Below are 12,677 nucleotides of genomic sequence, written 5' to 3' on the forward strand. Positions count from 1 at the left end.
GGAAGGATCATGTGGCCCTATCCTCTCCACAGCAGATTAGCTCTTGTTTACATCCCTGTGTTTTCTCTAATATAGCTTGAAATGTCATTAAGCACATATATTGCTGTTCAGGACTGCTTATAGTATTTGTTAGCCTTGTCTCTCCTTCCCAGGATATAGCTGATTGATGTATGTGGTGAACAGGCTCGACTCCCCCTTTCATGTGATTTTTAATGCAGTTTTGTTGAGCAGCATTGGTGGTACCCCGAGTTTAGCACTCCATAAACAATCTACCTTTTTAGCAAATAGAAACAGGAATAACGCCTAAGTGTTTTGAAAAATTTATGGCTCTATCTCCTTGAAATCTGTACACTTGGTAAAGTACTTAGAAAAACTGGGAAACTCAGTCTCCAGTTGAGAAAGGTGCAAGGTTAAAGAATGGTATGAAGGAAAATGTTTCCTGCTTGATGTTGCCATTCAGTTAGTTGCACAAAATATACAAATAAATCATATGCATATAGCCTTTTGTGTGCATCACCACCCTATAGCACTAGCTTACAACCATTTTTTGTTTGGATGCCCCCTTAAGAATTTTACCATTAAAGTGCTGAATACCTGCAAAACCAATTTAAGCCCACTGCAGAGCTTGTTTTTCTAACATTTCATGGGTTTGCTAGAAACAGGTCTTAAGTTTCTTTGCTAAGAGCTCTGTAGAACAAATTGGTAACTTACATAAGAATATCTAAGTTTTTTCTGACAAAAATCACTCCAGTAACACTTAACCATGCAAGAGAACGGAAAGATTTTTTTCCCATTGCAATTCATTAAAATAAACAAACCTGCCAGGAATGAAAGAAATGAATCTGGTTACTTAACTTGGAAGAAATTAGCAGATAAAAATATGTGACAAACAAAGCACATTAGCCACATCGAACAGTTCAAGCAAGATCTGATGGCCAAAACCACAAATGGAAAACGGGATTTTCAACTCATTTTTCCTTTCCTTCAAATACATATGTGAAAACTGGGAACTTACCAAATGTTCAAGGAGACAGCCAAGTTCTGCCAAGGTAGACATCTCTGTCAGAGCAGTAGGTATGAAATGGAATGTCAGGGGTTTTTTTTGCGTAAGTGCTGAGATACAGTAGAATGCACAGTCTTCCACCTTTAGATCTACAGATAGAAGAAGACAGTGATGACCGATGTGACTTAAAAATTACACTGGAGCACCTGCCATGATGCATAGGCTAGCTGAAGGACACACAAGAAGTTGTTGCTAAATGGTCTGCACTGAGAGTGAAATTCCACATAGTTAAGATGCCTACAGAAGATATGCAGGGAGGGGTAGGGAATTAGGCAAGAAAGGTGGAGAACTGTTCTTGCCTAATGCCAATTTTCAGCAGCAAGATAAATTCTTATGCCAATTTGTGTTTATTCATAAAGCAGTAGGACCTCGCAATCCCATTGATTTAGTATGGGTTCATTGGACTGAGCACTGCATAAATAAAACATAAAATAGCAATGAAAAGTAGAGAGTTTTACCTGACACACTATTTCTATCCCCGTGTATTTACTTATTCAATAAATTGCTGCTTCCAAACATGAAGACAGAAAGTATGAAAAGATATGAATACATTTTCAACAATATCTAGCACCAGAGCTATTAACAAAATCTGAAGTATTTAACAGTAAAGTCTAAAGTTGAACTGATACTATCTTCTAACACTGACATAATTAAAGCAGCAAAAAGAGTCTGTTTTCTCTTCAAAACAGGAATAAGCAAACATGTACCATTATACCATGGGACTGAACAGCTATTTGTGTCAATACAGTAAATGAACGACTTGAACAAGACAAGTCTTATGTGACTGACAATCACCTGTTCCCCCAATAGCCTCATGCCCTTAAATGAAAATCCAACACTTCACATAAAGAGCTTCAATGATTAAATTAAGCACTGTTTCTCAATTTCTCTCATTTACAATTAATGACCCACAGAAACCTTCTTGATTTTGTTCAAATTGACCCCCAAGCACGCAAGTAGCGAAGAATCAGTACCCTTCAGCTACCCAGCTATATATCCTGAAAATAAAATGAGAATAGTGAACTGCCATTCTAGAACACAGGGTAAGGTAGGACATTTAATTCTGTACTTCATAGAGTAAAATAGTTGAACTAGTCAAAAACTACCTTAGAGGAAATGACATTTTAGAATTGATAGCATACAGCAACTTACCTTATTGCATTGCTAAATGTACAAAACAATTCAATTTTGAATGTAAACAAATAAAATTATTAATACTTAAACCCAACAAGGTTCATATTTCTTCCTCAAAATAATTGTTGAAATACATTATTATTATTTGTTAGGAAAAAAAAAAAAAAGCAGATATGATTCTATTTAGCATTATCAATGAAATCAGAAGGGAAGTCCTATTGAAGGACTAACTTAACTCTCCTTAATGCCCTTATTCTTCCTTCATTATGCCATCAATGTCCCATGACAACAACATTAATTTGACATGGATGAGTTATGACCCACTGTTTCTTGCAAAACTCTCAAGAAGCCCAAGGCAGGGTTTTCTACTTTGGGTATTGGGGCCAGAAAGACCATACATAAAACCAGTGCAGTAGAAGGAGCAATTAAGCCACAGGTTGTTTTGCTGTAAGCAGTTAACCAGCTGTGCCTAATAAATTATTTGATTATACAACATCCTATAGTTTTGACATCGATTGTAACCATGCATAAAACTAACATTCAGTGACTTTATATTTGCTTCTGTGATTATAACATTAATTCCTCCCGGCACTCATTAGTGCACCCTGGCAATCCAGCACTATTATTTTTCCATACAAATGGCCAGCATGCTCACACCACCTCAGAAACATGGACTAATAAAATACAACAATCCTGAGAAGGATGTGGGAAATGATTGTTGTTCCTATTTACTGTTGAGAAACAGACCTGTGCAAGGCCACTTGCACACAGAGCAGAAATGAATAAGAAAGAGAAACTGAGGTATGTATACATCATATGTGTTTATATATACAATGGACATACACATATGTAAGCACACATACATACACAAAACACAATTCAGTAGTTACTAAAAAAAATTTCTGAACTAGAAGCCTGACATATATAATTTTTTTATAGATAGAATACTATGCTAATGCACGCACTCTGTTTCTAGCACTTGCACTACCTTACTCAGCAGCTCTCCATCATCTCATATGCACTGCTTCATTCTTGGGAGTTGTAGCTATGGGCATCCCATTTCCAAGTCCCACACTGACTCTGTACTACTCTGCCTTCTCACAAAAGAAAGAGGAATTTGCTCTGATAAGACAGACAAATTACAAGGTCCTGCACAAACTTGAATTAAAAAGTCACTGTGAAACAGACTTCACAACCACTGCAAGTCTGAACAGCTGCCGCCCTTGACCACATCCATTTCCTAAAAAAATGCTGGCACATGAGTCCTCTTCATAGAGGACAGTCATCTTCTCATGTGACCACAAAGAACCATGAAAGGCTGTAATTTTTCTTCAGCTAAAACTTTCAGTTCTCCAGCGAGGACATAGAAACTGTCAAGAGGACCATCACACATCACATGTAACAAAGCAGTGAATTAAGCATGTCTCAAAAATAATTCAGACAGCAATTCATAAACCATTAAATGCAAGATTATGAATAACAAATAGATGAATGTAAATTCAGTTCTCCATGGATAATACACGCACAAAAATGCTAATTTTTCAGGCTAAATTATTCACAAATGAGTCAATCAACCCTATTCCCTCACAGACCACTATTTCCAGAAGCTATTTATAAGTGAGACAAAATTGGTGTGCTTGTACCATCTATTTCTGTAGAAGGGGAAAGTGCATGATAATCCTCTTTCTATTCCCTTTATTAAGGCATTCCATGAACATGAATGGCAACAATGATCACAAGAACCAGCTGTAATTGATACTGCAGTGAGAGCTAAATTGCAAATTGATGGATTTGGCTAACATCACAAATTTCAGTAGTTCTGATCAGGCACTTAATAACAAAATACCTCATTTATTAAGTGATGTAGTCAGCAGAATTCTGAACAGAACAACCTATTTCAACTATATAGAAATATGTGCAAAAAAAGTCACATGACACAGAGCTGTTTTTCCCTAATTTCCTATCCAGCTGTACTTCTCCCAACCATAGGATCCCCTCCTACTTGGAGGAACTTAGCTCTCCTGGGCAGCAGAGAGAAAAATGCACCTGAGTTTCATTTCCACAGAGCAAGATTTCAGCACACTACAGTTTGCCACACACTATACAAACCAGCAAAGCCAGTGATAGTCACAAAGTCTTCCTTCTCAGCAGAATAGCCATATCTCTGATTCATTTCCAAAACTGGAGCAAGTCCTGATAAAAGGACTTTTCTGTTGAAAGAAGGATCAAGCACTTGCATACAGGTTTAGAAGAACTTTGCTGAACTGGAACATCAAAACCAACTGTGATTCATGCTCTCTCTCTAATGTTGCACCAAGCTCCATAATTGCCACACCTTTGGCAACTATAGCCATATCAGAATCAAAGAGTAAGTTAACTTAATGATACTATTTTACAAGCAAACAGTTGCTATATTAGTCACTTCAACAACTTTGAGAAGTTAAAAAAAAAAAAAAAAAAGAGCCATCAATAGAGACACATTTTTTTCAGCTACAATTTGAAGGTTAAGCCAGACAAATCCCCTGAATAAGGATCTAGTGAGATCCAAAGGCTTGGCTTAGGAGACTTGATGCTGTATGAGCAAAGGAGAGGCTGTTCAACATAGCTTCCGTCAGCGACAGCTGAGTCTCCCAGAAGACTACCTCATTTACCACTGAAACATCCCAATTAACTTATAAAGGGATTACCCATATGAATTCTCACTGAAATTAAAGTGGCCAAATGTCTTTCTTGGCTTTGTGGAATTGAATCCTCATTTACATGTGGCTGAGCTCCCCCCTGCACTCCTTCCTGTAAATGGTACGTGCTTTACCCTAGATGTATAAAGTGACGATGGCATTAAAGGGTTATGAAAGAAATTGTTAAACACGATGTAAAAATATAGTTTGAATTAATTGAAAATAAATTGAATGCCTTTTTAAACAGTGAAAACAACTTTAGTCTAATTTTTTCAATACTGATTCACACACAGACAACAAAGACAACATAGATTCGACTAAAATCAAATGAGATTCAAAATTGCTTCCAGAGTTGGTGCTGAAAACAAAGCATGCACAGGGGTCTACTATGCTGCACTCTTGCAAGGCATAAACAAGGTCTGCAATAAACTGCTTGATGCTGTCTTGCTGGTCATAAAGCTATGAAAAAAGGGGTATGCCATTTTTTATAACACTTTAGGGTCCAATGCAATATAAAATATACCTGGCTTTCTGGCAGTATATGCTTTGGGAGCAGATTCTAGTGACTTTGAGTTTTATATACACTTTTGTGATACAGGAACTGAACATATTTTTTGTTGGATTGGACCATTAGGTAGCTATAGCTACTCTCAAAAGACAGTGTAAGCAACCAGCATTCTGAACCCCAGTGAAAATATAAATCATTAACAAAAATACCAAGATGAGAAATCCTTGATTTGATATTTCCACTATTAAGAAATATTTTTGTATTCCTTTTATACGTAAAAGAAACATTAACTATTCTAATATTAAAATTACTTTGTCTTCATGTGGATGCAAGAATATCATCACAACTCCTCTAAATTAATATTTGTTTCTTTGCACAGTTATCAAAAGAATGGAAAATGTTTTAAACTATTGCAAAATCATCAGAAATAAAAAAAAAAAAAATTCTTACCTTCTTAAGGGATAAAGAATATCATGCAATTTATTTAGAATAAAATTAATATTGAAGTAAGTAATTCCACTTTACCAAACTTTTTTAAAAAAAAAAAAAAACCAACAAAAAAAAAAACCTGCCATAAAAATAATTACAAAAATGCTAAAAAATCAGAATAAATAATTGCATACATTAAGGATGCATGCTTTCATTTTCATAAGGCCCTATCCTGGGTTTCCTTATTCTCTATTGTGTTTCTAAAGAGTCTCATTCATTAATACAAAACCTCTACTATCTCACTTATCAGAATAACTTATAGCTCTCCTTCTTTACTTCAGACTTATTTTTGAAGAACCTGAATTGAAATATCAGTCTCTTTGCCTACCATTACCTTACAGATATTCAGCTCCACAGGGCAGTGCTTCCAACCTTCTCTCTTTCCTAATCAACTCAGTCACCACCACCTTCACCTCCATTATTTAGGCTGGTCAGCTGAGCATCATCTCCAGCTCCACACTGGTTTAGCTGTACAAAAATCTTACCACTCCTTCTTGCAGAGCAGCTCTGCTAGATTAGCCTTTCTTATTGAGACACAAAGCTGGGGGGTTACTCTAAATACTCATTACTGTGCTGCAATACGAGTACCAACACCTTTCATCACATCCCTGATAAATCCAACCCAGCTCCTGGAAAATGTTTTGTAAAAAGCCATCATCTTTGATCACTGCTTTGATCACATTGACATTTTTGTTGCCTCCTTCCAAGTGGCTCCTTTGGTTACTCACCACAAGGCCTTCCCTGGCCTATCCCGATTTCTGTACCTCCTCCATACCACCACACATTCACAGTCCACACTAACTCCTTCCTTCAGTTCTCATTAACTCTAGCTTTTAGCAACCTGTTAATAATTTTGCTTCTGACAACTACCTTTTGTCTTCTCCTTATCTACTCATCATTGTTGGAAGAACTTCTTTACAAACTGGCACAAAGGTCTTTTTTTCAAATGCTTAACATCTTTTTACCTTGACACCCATGCACAGACAGCACATGAGGCTACATAAGGACACTTCTGGTTTCTTTGAGTTGTCCAGTCTGCTGACATCTACATATTATTTCTTACTATATTGGGACAACAGGTTCTCTGGGGAGTAGAGTGCCTTTTTTTTTTTTCCCCATTTATAGTATTCCTAACACAAAGCAGTCATGTTCCTAGATAATGTAAACCAAATAATGAACAGTAATAACCTTAAACTGAATTTCCTAGGTTAGTAATGCATTAGTTTAGAACAACTACTTCTAGTGCCTTTTACTTGAAAAATAATTGTACACATTCTCAAATCTGAACTTGTTTAACACAGATCTTAATGTGTTACATCTTGATGTGCAGTGAATTCCACCTAAGCTAAATATAAAAACTTTACCATTAATGAAGCATTTTGCCTGGGCAACATACACTAAATTTTATCTAAGATACACACAGAAAGTACAAACAATAAGAACACTACCAAAAAAAAAGTATTTTCTTTAGGATCAATGGACTTGCGTTAAAGGAAAATTATTTCAAAACAAGTTACAGAGGCAACATTCAATCAAAATGACTACTATCAGCCATAAACATCCAGGACCCTCTAACTACCCAGGGTAATAAGTCTTGTATATTATTGCTGGGAATTCCTTCAAAGCCCAAATCATTTTTAGTTTGCAAAGCTCTCTAATTTATTTTCCATGGTTGGGAGGAATCTGCTGCTAAACTAAAAATACAGTTTTACCCCCCATTATCTCTGCACATAAAGAGTCACAGAGCTTCAGGCTAGAATTAACATGAGATACGCTATTATGACTGTAAGAACATTTAGCAGTCCCTGTTGACTTTGTGGTTTGTAATAATAAATATCCTCCCCATAATCTCTCGCTCTTTTTTTTCTGAACCTGATGCCTTAAGGAGTTCTTGAAGCTTGTGATAAAATGCTAACGGTATTTACCTATTTTGTTGCCAGACTGGATTTCCTTTTCTCCTTGGGCAAAGTCATTTAAAGATATCATATTTGCAAGCAAATGCTTTTAAAAGCATAACCCTTGATTTCATGAATGCCCTACAGAAATATGATGTCCTACTGTACTTGATTACTGATGCAAAACTAAATCAGTTTGTACAAAGTAATGGCACTATTTTAAAATGAAGTGTTGGCTCTTTCACCAAGGAAGAACCTTGCAATCAGATGCGAAGACTATAAAAGACATCGTCTGCAACTCAAAAGTATCTGATCATCACCAATCAAGGTAATAATTAGAACCATATTTCTGTAAGGAGGAGTTAGACATTTAGAGGGTTTCACAAAGTACTGAACTTTACGCACATACTAAATGGAGCAAAGTATTTATTAAGAAGATGCTGAGAGTTACTGAAACCGTGTAATCTTGCATACCTAAGTATCTTACCTTGATATGCTGTTTCCATGCAATAGAAAAATCTTACTTGTCTGTCTCTTACATATATTGAGGATGCTTCGATTTGGGGTTTTTTGTTTGTGGTTTGGTTGTTTTTTGTTTTTTTGTTTTGTTTTTTTTTCCCAGAATCGTTCGCAAATACATTCAGGAGTAAAAAAATTAAGATGAAGACAACATCCTTTAAATGTTCTGGGTTCCTGTTACCAAAAGCTCTTCAGCAAACTCTAACAGTAACATTTCACATTTAAGATATTACAGTTTTTCTTTAACTCGTTTTTACCATTTTTTACTTAGTCAGAAGTCTGTCAAGTGAATTCAGTGGATTATTGAGCAAAATATGCACATCACAAAGCCCCTCTCACATCAAAAGACAGTTTCAGTCTCCATAGATGTCACACAGTCCTCAGAAGAACAAATTAAATCAAACCATGCTTCCACACCTAGATGTGTATTTCCCTCTATCCTGTACACCTTGTAGGCTATAAGGAATAGAAGAGTAGCAGTCTATTGGCAACTGATCCTTTTTAGACAGAGAAAGAAAGAAATTATTAAGTTACAACTAAGACCAACAATATACTCTCTCTGCTTCACATACACACACAGTTCAACTTAAAATGTGATCAGATGGGAAGCAAGACATTCAGATATTTCAAATTCACCATATTCCTCAATATTTTCTTAAATATAATTAAAAGTATCCTTTTTTTGGGAAAAGGAAAATATACAGAATTATGAATCATTTCCAAATAGATAATCCACCGATTGTTCCATAGCTTACTGACTTGATTCCCATTGCAACCTCATTTATTTTAGCATTATTCTTACTTGACAGCATTTCACTACTGACATTATTTGCAGACAGTTAAATAGCTTTCCCTTATGAAATCTATCTCATAATTTTACTTTCAGTGTTTCTAAGGGTTATTTCATAAGTGTGTGTTTGCTGGATGCGACTCCCCCATTTCTCCTATGAATGAACTATTTTTCAGCTCTCATGAAAATTCCATAAAAGTTGCTGGAAAGTTGTCTAATCTGCAAGGTGAGGGTGAGAAGTGCTGTATAAAACACTTTTTTACACTTGTACATATAAATAAGTGATTTCATTTTGAACAAAGCAGATAAAATTAATTTCAGAACCATGGCACCAGAGGGAACCTCCAGCATCTTACAGGTGCACCATTTTCACTGTTCTTCTCCACCTTCTTGATCCTCTCCCTTAGGGCCTTCTTTGCTTATTCCTATTGTTTCTAACTCTTTATTCTTCAAAAATTTCCACATGCACCGTTCGTGATGGCCACCAATACTCCCCTGACTCTTTCCACTTCACCTTCTTTCCAGTGTCACCTTTCGTGCCCACCATCACCTCTCCACTCCAGAGAGTGCACTCTAATTTCCAAGTACCATTTACTAATGAATGCAATTAGAGATAACATCATGACACACACGCAGACTTCAGCAGAGCCATACATTCAAACACAGACATAACATTCAGTCTGTGCCACCACAGATTCTTACTCAGGAAGGAAATTCAAGTTGAACAGCAGCCTGAGCATCTATAAGGTCTGCAATTCTCTCCCTGTCTTTTCATTTCTGTCCTGCTCCTAACTCAGCCTACCTTCATATGACAAGATACAAGGTGACGTAGCCTTTAGAGCATGATCTCACAAACTCTTACACATGTAAGTGCCACATTATTTGATTTCAGTGGAGCTCCTTCAGGATAAAGTAAAGTGTTAGTGAGACTTTGCAGGGTTTGGAAGATAGCGTGTTGCTGAGGCCCCAGACACTTCTCCCCATAACCTTATTTCACATGTCAAGTGCTGTGCATTTCAAATAACCATATATTTATACCCGTCTTTGATCATTTATATCATTCAGGGTTCTGTAATTTTCAACATACTTCATTTTTTACTACACATGGCCTCATTTAATTTCCTTATATATGCAGATGAGAAATTAGACAGGCCCAGAATAGATGAGAGTACTGAATTTGGATCATAATCCACAAAGCATCCCAAGACAGTCTGCCTTAGCTTGCCAGCGAAAGTTCACTTGCAATGTTCACCATAGAAAGGGAGATATGGAAGACTAATGACTTTCATTAGACCAGCTGATATAGCCAGAAAGCTTGCAAAGATTTAAAGCATGACCTTGAGAGTTTCTTCAAGACGCATATGCCTGAAAGCTCAATTCTCCTTTTTCTCCTGAGAGTGTATCTGAAAAGTATTTTTCCAAATTAGCCACTTTATCTACAACTCTAAAGAACAGTACTGGAAAGCTATGATTTGCAAGGGTCTCTTCATAGCAGCCATTTCATCTGAGTACCTGACTGTGACTGAACCTAGTCCCCTGGTTTAAATTAACAATGTGCTTAAATACTCTAATGGACCAATGCTAGAGTAGCTTATATATTTCTTTGAAAACAAACACATGCCACCTTTTTCGAAGTACAACTCTAGAATACAGACCAGTCTTCCCACTGTTAATCTGCTTTTATTATCCAATTCACTGTTCATACTTTGATTTGAAGGTGCCCAATTTTAAAATACAGGATATCATATCATCCTTCTGAACCAGTTTTTTGTGTCCCGCTATGCTCAGTATTCAACAAACAGAAAATACACAGTCCCTGCTTTTGTTTGCTACTGATACTTGCATACAGTCACTAAGGAAAGGTTATTTATTTCATCTGGTTAATTTTTAAAGTTTGTCTATAGCATAAAGGATTAAGATACTCTCTTTACATTTTGGTTTGCAAATAGATCCTGAAACAGGGCATTGAGAATCTAAAAGAAACACTGACCTTTAAGCATTAGTCTTTTAAAGGATGAATTCAAGGCCTTCTCTAATCCTATTGCTACTACCAAAAAGATCCAAATCAACCATCTCAGCATTCAGGTTTATAGCACAAAAAAGTAAGTCTTGGCAAGCAATAAGTCAGACATACTTTATTTATTGCAGTCATGAAGCCTGTTATGGACATCTTTGTTTACCTCATCACAAGTAAACATTCATGAAGAAATGTTGTGGAAAAATGCTTCTCTGGTCTCACAGCTAATTAGCTCAGTTTAAGAGTACCCCATAGTTAAGCTGCCCCACCTCTCTCTCAAGGAAAGTGGGGAACTGAATTCAAATTTCAAGCTCTCTCCTCCCCTTCATCTGTGCATTTTCAAAGCCAGGATTTCAGTTTTGCTTACTAACTCATCTCTGACTGATCTGACCTAATAGACAATACAGACATACGGGAATAAAATTGTAGAGGGTATTTTATTTATCTCATAGTGAATTGCTAAACTTCCATAGTTTCTACATCATCACACATGATCTAGATTTCAGTCTAGCATCATCAGTGAAAAATAACTAAAAAGCCACACGAAAAACAATGAAAGCTTGCTGTTTGCAATATATCACTTTCAGGAAATCAGGAAATAATGACACCAAATACATGTTTTGTACCTTTCTATGTCCACATACATCTTTAGATTGCTATTATAATATTCTAATAGACTGTTTTTCCATGCAAGGTTATAAAAGTGTGGTTTATTTGGGTACTGCTACCATAAAACTACAATTCTTCCTCAGGTTAAATTTATATCTAGCTATCAAAATGCACTACTAGGTTCCAATCACTTATTTTTCCTTGTAAATTAACATACACACACCACACCACACCACACCCCCCCGCACTTTAACATGAAGGTATATCTAGCTAGTATTCAAATCAATGGCTCTGTATTTCATACTATAGATCCTTTTTCATTTTCCAAGTCCCTGATGTGTACATAGGCAATAGCCAATGATGAAAGCACAGCTACGTTATAAACTATCTTATTAAAAATTAAGGACTGTAATTAGACACTGAAACCCCCCCCAAAATTATTATTCCTTTTTCCATACTCTTACATCTTGTGCACCACAGCAGCTGTGATGCTCAGACAAAGGCTTGTCTCAGAAAATCAAGGTGTTATCAGTTCCCTAGGCACGGCAACGGCTCGGGATGAGGGTCCAAAGCTGGGGTGCTCCTTAACAACAACAACAAAAAACCCCAAGCCGCAACCCCGCGGTGTACTCGCAAAGGCTGGTGGAGCGCTGTGCTCAGCGCACGCCTCGCCAGGAACACGCGTGTGCCCAGCGCTCCACGAATCGCGGGCAGAAACGAACCCCACGCGGAATGTTTAGTTACGATCTAAACTCGAACCCCTCCAGCTGCCCACGCGGGAAGTTGCACGGGGAGAGGCGGCGAACCCGAAGAGCGCTACGCTGCTGAATTTAATTAATTTTTAACAATTAAATAGACACGAAGAAAACCTCAACCATGCGTGGAGCGGCAGGAAGCCACGGCGGGGCGGCCCGGCCCGGCCGCACACCACCACCACCACCTCCGGGGGGCACTTCCCCGCACCCCCCGTCCCCC

This window comes from Athene cunicularia (genome assembly GCF_003259725.1).
Source record: "Athene cunicularia isolate RWA chromosome 1 unlocalized genomic scaffold, athCun1 chr1_part1, whole genome shotgun sequence".
In the NCBI taxonomy this organism is placed as follows: Eukaryota; Metazoa; Chordata; class Aves; order Strigiformes; family Strigidae; genus Athene; species Athene cunicularia.